The sequence below is a fragment of the Hyposmocoma kahamanoa genome, unplaced genomic scaffold (assembly GCF_003589595.1).
Source record: "Hyposmocoma kahamanoa isolate Upper Pololo Valley unplaced genomic scaffold, ASM358959v1 88, whole genome shotgun sequence".
NCBI classification, from domain to species: Eukaryota; Metazoa; Arthropoda; class Insecta; order Lepidoptera; family Cosmopterigidae; genus Hyposmocoma; species Hyposmocoma kahamanoa.
In genome coordinates this window covers 6,826,222-6,834,203 of record NW_020654466.1, presented here as the reverse complement: position 1 = coordinate 6,834,203, position 7,982 = coordinate 6,826,222, and positions in this window count along the sequence as shown.

Genomic DNA, 7,982 nt, shown 5'->3' with positions numbered 1-7,982 from the left:
GTCATCATAACACTACCGTATTAAAGCTCTACAGAATCTTAGTTAAATGAAATTCTATTGTATTAAGTCTTACTTGTAATGCAATAAGATTATCGTATAAAGTACTATGGTAATAGTATAACGTTATCATTATCAAATGTTGTTAACCGCTGACTCACAGTCAATTTCAAAGGATAACAAATGTTTCCTGCTGATTCAATTTCAAATCGAAGGACGCTCTTTTTTGTTGAAAAACGCAAATAGTACAAACAATGTCTTTTGTGTAAGTTTGGTGAGTTATCTTGAAATTATTTACAATGAAAATATTGTTTAACAAAGCAATGAACCGCTAGCTAGTATATTTTTATCTTAATGTTTCCGCTCGTTAATTCTAAGGGATGTGAACTAACAAACAACGTACGATGTGCTTTAAGATAGTTTTAATACAAATATTGTAGTTGTTTGCTTCCCTTAAAAAAAATAATGCGCGACAGACTCTAGCATTTAACAGAACTATTGAAAAAAGGTTCTGATATTTATGTGGCAACTTGAAAATATTCCATTATAGTGGCTTCTCATTTGTGACATTTCAACGCACCGGAATTCGTGACCGTAACATCCGTTCACGTTACACTTGTGTTGTAGACACGCGTATTTACGCGTGACAAAAACACAGGTGTAGACGATTTTTGTCACACGTACAAAATGACACAGTCTAACGTCAATCAGTGATACACGGGCCTTTGAAACATCACATACATATTGCCGTGTCAATACATTTATGGCGTGACAAGAACGTACAACACTGCGTAAACTTGTAGCAAGTGTGGACGCTGATTTTGTGCTACCATATGTCACGACTCGATCTGTCGAAAAGCGGTTTCTTCAAAGGATTTTCTACCCTTTCCCGGGTGGAAGAAACTGTCCTCACTTTTGTCTTTGCCACAACAGACAAGACATGCCACAATTTTGTGTCACAGCAGCGCACATGCCACGTATAGGGTGAAAAAACAAGCTTGCTTTTCGTACGATTTTTCGAAAAATGAAATTATATTATTATATAAATCCACAATAAAATCCACATTTAGCGTAGCGGTAGCGAGTACCAAGAGACGTCATGGAGTCTCAGTGCGTTGAAATGTTATTGTCTTGTCCTTTCACAATTACATATTATTATTCAGTTGCAGTAGAGCTCTTTGTGAAAGAGTTCGTCCAGGGAAGTATTGCCACCTTATCTATTTCTGCCGCCAAGCAGTAATGTCAGCATTACTGCGTTTCGGTTTTGAAAGGTAAAGGTGCTGGTGAAATTACAGGCACATGGGACTTGTCAACTTATGTCTCAGGGTAACAGGCGCTGTGGCAGTGCCCCTCAGATCTTTGCGATTTAAAGCTCTGAGTGGCACAGCAACTGTCATGGACAGGCGGGTGTGTAGCTTACCATCAGGCACACGACTTGTTCGTCCCGTCACCTGGTCTTATAAAAAAAAGTACCCGTAACATGTCGCGGAGTCTCGGTGTCACAAATGTGGATGCACCAGCTAAGGAAATAAAAAAATAAATTATATAAGTAAATACCTTTTCTCCCTTTAGCGACAAATAGGTGATCATTTTAAATTCATCTTACCAAGGTCAGAATTTAAAAAGCTATGGTGAGTGACGTCCTGGAAAATCTGCCATGCCTATAATATTCACAGTAAGTATGTTTGAAATACATATACATACCTTACATATACTTAACTGTTCTTATCGTAATTACTTCACCAACTTGAGAAGGGATTTAAGGGTTACTAGGTTCTGCATTTAAGATTATTTCCATGACATTCTGGTTTCCGTATTGGTGGATTTGCTTTGCTTGATTTTAAGAATAATTTATTAGTTACCTCGTCTTGATGAGCATCACCACTTTTGTCACCCATTGTTTCTGTAATTGGGTAGCTGGTTTGGTATAATCTGGAATAAATAAATTAGCATAATATTTATTATTACCATTAAAACGCAACAATGAAAAAAATGTGGGCAGGTTATTGTTGCTGACGTTGCTGACAATAAAAATCTTATTTAATTAGTTCTAAATGGCGTTTGGCGGCTTGAATTTTTTAAATTACTTAGGTACTTGGACGTCATGACGCCAACTAACGCCTAGACATCACGGTAATCTTATCTATTTGCTTTGTAATTGCGTTATTATTCAAGTTTGTAATCGCGAAATGCCATATTGCGACAAGACATATTGTGTAGGTACCTAAAGCTTTGCAAGTGATGTGTTAAATAGTCCAAACCCAGGATGATAATCCCGGGTACCTACCAATTTTGTATGATTTTGAACGAAAGTTGCTTTAAAGTTCCAGTGTACAAGCGATATCCGAAGTGGGTAGTTTTAAGTTTTCTATACTGTAGCCCATAGATATAGAATTGTTTAGGCTCGGGTTCGGATGGTTAACCAGGGTTTTAAGAAAGATAATGTAATACTGTGGTTAAACCACAGAGTACATTGAATACACGTGAAGGTTAAACCATGAGACCTTCTGGCATATTTGAGGCCATTCTGTGTCACGTGACATGGAATGTTACTGTGTAACAACAATTGTTGGACAATCTTAATTGCTTTGTGGACTTTTCAATTGCCAAGACGAGACATACGGTAAATTCCATAAGTTTACTTTTTTCATTATTGAACATGTTCCGACGACCCATTAAAAAGTCATTTAATGGAAGTCAAACAGATAAATCAAAATACTACCAAACCAAACATTATATAGGTACGTTAACGGTGTTGTATGTATATATGCAGTGATTGTGTACAGTAGTTACCTAGTATTTCCATCAATACCGGGCCCCTTTAGGCATGTATAAAATAGTTAATATTTTTTAATTGTTATACATATTACCTAGATATTATATATAAAGTCATGGTATTGTATAGAATGCCGACCGTAGATTTGGTAAAGTAGTAAATGAATGATAAAATTTAATAACCAAATCAGTCATTTCTGCTTACGTTTCCGAGCTGGTTCGACCGCCTCCAAAGGTAGTTTAGGTTAGTACCGCCTAAGAATCCCGTGCGCAATAAGTATTGCAGAAAACAGGCCCTATTGTTCAAGGATTATTTTTCGGCTTCAAGGTTTAAAAACAATGATCCCACACCACAACTGGCTATAATAAGTGCGGGAATACACGTCCGATTTTTCCATCCGATAGTCTGATCAGACTACCGGAAGGTGCTCGTACCATATAATTGTATAAACACTCAATACACGGGGTCTACTCGCGATCTCCGTCCGAAAGAATTACTGCCAAATAAGCAATACTTGACCAAATGAAAAGGTGCGTGATGCGAATGAAGCTTCATACTTGACACTTGTCTTTCAATTTTGTCGAATATTACTTATTTGATAGTAATTGTTCGTACGAGTATCGGACGGAGATCGAGAGTCCGATCTCCGACGTCCGATCCGATTATCGGATCGTCGAACAAAAACATTTCTATGTGTAGTGTGTGCGTTAGAATCGTACTGCTTGCTGCGTGTTGACATTCCTTTTATTAGTGTGTGTGAGAGTCGTTAATAAAGGGTGTCACTAACCTTGATCCTTATATGTACATCCCATCGCTGAACACGAGAGGTTGAAAATATGTAGAGCTATATTTGTCGTAGTCTTAAAATTCGATGTAGTATAACAATATTCGTGTAGACTAAACAAGCAAAATATTTTCACATTTTAGGCGTCTACTATTAGCGTAGGTGACTTGAAGAAATGTAAAATGTATAATTGAAAAAAAATAACACGAAATTCTTAAAATGCATTTAATGATAATTTAAAGTTCACATTCATAAAACTAACTTAGGATATTGGTCATAAAAATGCGCGTCACGGACAATGGCACCTAGTGTACTATTGCTGTACTTAGTAGATATTGATTTATGACTAGCTCTTAGTTCGTTTATAAATTATTACAAATCAAATTACATTAAATTATTAAATATGGTTTATATAAAAAATATAAGGCTGTTTTATCATGATAACTTATCATTTATCAATCACAGACACCGTGACTTAATACAAAAATGAATTAAATTACCCACTTTTTATACATGACCAAGAATTAAGTTCTGTTCTCGGAACGAAAAAAGGCACTACTAAGATTTTTATCAAAATTGAGTTCTGTACAGATGGCAGCACACCAGGCTACACAATGACGGATCTTGTTCCATTGCACTGGCGGCAATATTCGAACAAAAGGGTATATATAGCTTGATGTGCTGTTGACCGACATATTGTAGAAATTTACCTCAATAATTTTCGGATATAGCCAAAAAGCGCAACTGACATCTAAATCATATTTTCTACCATAATAAGTCATTTTGAAGTTTATTATGGTTAAAGACACTAATACCAAAAACGGAACTATGCCCTTGTTACTCAATTGTCAATTACAATAAATACTTCATAAACTAACACAAATAAGGCACAACAACTAACTATAATTGAGCCCCTTACTTCTATTATTTTCTAGTTATAATATAAGTCAAGTATTAAGTCACATTTAAGAGCCTTTATATTCTGTAACAATATTCTTTTTTTTGTACTAACTTACAAGGGTATTTTTTAAATGGTTAATAAAGAATTTATAAAAGTTTCCGTTTAAAATATGTCTCGTTATATTTAACATAAATAAACTACGTGATATCAAAAACATATTTTAATTATTCTTTTTATCAGAAAAATCTGGAAACATTTTAAACTAGACAAAAGAAAGGCACACGCAACAAATCAGATACCTACGCAAATGTATCTAATTTGTTGTTTGTGCCTTTCCTTCTTCGAGGTCAGATTTGTAAGTGACGACAATCTTGATGGTAAAGGTTGAAGTTTTTGTTCTGTTCATGCGTAGTCACTGCCAGAAATTTGGAATATAATGATTTTAACACTCTAAGTACATTTTGAGAGCGAAATATTGATAACGCTATCATAATTTAGACAAACACAATTCAAAGTAATACATCCTTATGATACCTACATACATTGTTGTGATAATCACTTCTAATGAGGTAACGTTGCTATGCACTAGTGGCCAAGGAAGGAATTTACTAATAGATATTGAAATCAGGATTTGAAATTATGGAGATATTTATTTTGTTTGATAATTTGAATAGATAATTATCAGTTAATTATCATATAACTGTTGCTGATAGTTATTTGTAAAATACTAACAACATCGCAGGCCTATATTACTAACATCATTTACAACAACTTTTGTTCCATGTCTTTAATAATTCATCAGTTACTTTCATACAAAAATATAAATATTTAAATAGATCGCTCTAAACGGCGATAAGTCTGTGTAAAATGTAGGACGGGGGTGGGGGTTATGCGAGTGGTTCAAAAAGGTCACTCAAAAGGCAAGGGCTTTCCATTGCCCCTTTGAGTGACCTTTAGCATAGTACTCCGAGCTTAGCCCTTTGGCTATGCTCGGAGTATTAGGTTTTTCTTGAGTTTCGTTGCGAGATCGAATGTGTAACGAGGATATCCGCAAGGGACCCAGAGTAACCGATATAGCCCTAAGAATTGCAAAATTGCTCACAAATGAATGAATGAATGAATTGTAATTTCTTTTATTGGCATCACCAATGTTGACGTCAAAAGTTGATGCTATCGTCATCTAACTCGTCACCCTTTTAGATATATTACGGGAAAAGGTCACGACAATATAACAATAATGCGTACACACTCATTGCCTCGCACTAGGGCAACCCTGTATCACGGGTGCCGTGAAAACACACAATATACATGTCGAGAGAGCATGCATCGAGTATATAACCAGAAATAGAGATGAAATAACGGCCATACGTTCCTGGTAACTCATCAGTGGTACATCACTTATGAATATCAACTCTCGTTTGCACTGCAATATAGACAGCGTCAACAACTGACCTGTGTGTACGTCTCCGTATATATCAAAAATATTACAAGAACAATGGCGTGTTGTTACATTCGGTGGTGTGGGGAAAATCAGCAAAACATCTAATTACGTAACAAACGGAATCAAATTTCATCGGTAATTAAATATGAAGTATGTAATTTTGCAATTTTCGTCCATTATAGCAAAGCTCAAGTTTACTGGTTGATTTGAAGTGAAACAATTGACGACACCCGTCAATTGTTCCGAACTCGGGCTAGCCAATCGGAGCGCAGTTGTCACAGTTATGATATGGCAGAATAATTTCCAAACAAATTAAATGACATTTCGTCTCTATTTCTGGTTATATACTCGATGCGACTGCGAGAGAGATATAAATGTAGGCCATACACATATTTCTCCCGACCTGGGACCTCTGTGTGGCAGTCCAGGATGGTAACCGTTCGGTCACAGAGGCAGTTTATTTGAGCGAGTGTTTTGTGTTGTATAATTTTAAACCTGTCTAGTTTTGATAAAAACATTACACTATTTATAAAAAAATCAATGAAGCAACTTACTAATCAATAATATGTACTATACAGTATTCCGACTAACTTCATTACGTAATTTTTAACATTTGTGTATTTATTCTGACTTTATCAAACTTCTATTATTATTTTGACACCTAGTTACGTTTAACAAATAATTATTTTCATTCAATTTGACCAAAATAACTATCACCGCATTTAAATGATTATTTCCATGCATGGCCTCGTGGTATTATAAAAAATATATATTACACCTGCATGTAAGTACAACTTCTATACAACCCGTATTTAATTATGAATTACCTCGTATAGTGTTTTAACTTGCTATATAATTACTAACGGCAGCAGGATTTTGAGCCTTATTATGACAGTCTTTATTATTTTTTACAATTATCCTGTCTCCTTAATGTTACAATTGCCTGGCAGTTATTTATTATCCAGCCTATTATATTATTATTATTTCCTTAATAGCGGCCACTAGACTTCAGCCAGTGTCAGTTTCGATGCATGTTGTCGATTCCACTTCTATTTATTTAACAAACGCCTTTCAGCTTTCTGACCAGGGTTACGAAGTTTTAAATTGTTGTAGATACTATTTTGTTACGTATTTGGATTGGAATCTCTATAACATTGAGAGTTGGGTACATTGTCTCAGTAAAATTTACATTGATAGAATGACACATCAAAGTTTATGAAGTAGTGATGGGACACGATCAGTGAAATGAAGAATAGATTTTAAAATATATCGACTGCACAATGACATATTTTATAGGTGCTATTACATCGTGGTAACGAATAACGTCGAATAGGCGTGACATAAGTTACTTTCCAAAGAATAACCGAGAATATTCAAATAACAGGACAGTGTTTGTGCACATTGCATAAAAAAATCACTAAAAATACACAATTTAAGGGATAATAACACATCGTAGTTCAAAACAACACAAGTAACGTTGAGTAATTTCAACAAAATCATTCGAGTAAGTTTCGAAAAAATTAGCGCCAAATTATTTATCGATTAAAAGTCTCGTCATTACAAACTTGTTCCGTTCGACGTAACTTTATCATGTGTACTTAAGAAAATAAAATTAACAATATTTTAGCGTAATTAACTCGAAAAGTGATTTAAAACTAATTTTATGAATTTCAATGAGTGGTGACGTAAGTATGTAAAATATCTATTTTTTTTATCGTATTTAAAAAACTTGGAGGTTGCTGCAAATTTACATCCACCTTAATTTTGTTGATATGTCATTGTAATCAAACTAACTTTTACAGAGTATAGCTGTCAATTTAAACTTGTTGTTGGTATTGTCTTTGATAGTTTCTGTATTTTGTTGGTTGATAAAGGATGATAAGTATATGAGTATATATATATATATATAGAAGAAATCCAGGGGGTTTAGGTCGGGTGAACGGGGTAGCCATAAGATAGGACCAAGTCGCCCGATCCAACGCCCAGGATATTCTTGGTTTAAGTATTCTCGCACAGGACGGGCGGAGTGAGCTGGGCAACCATCATTTTGAAACCACATGTTTTGTACATCACTTAAGGGGAT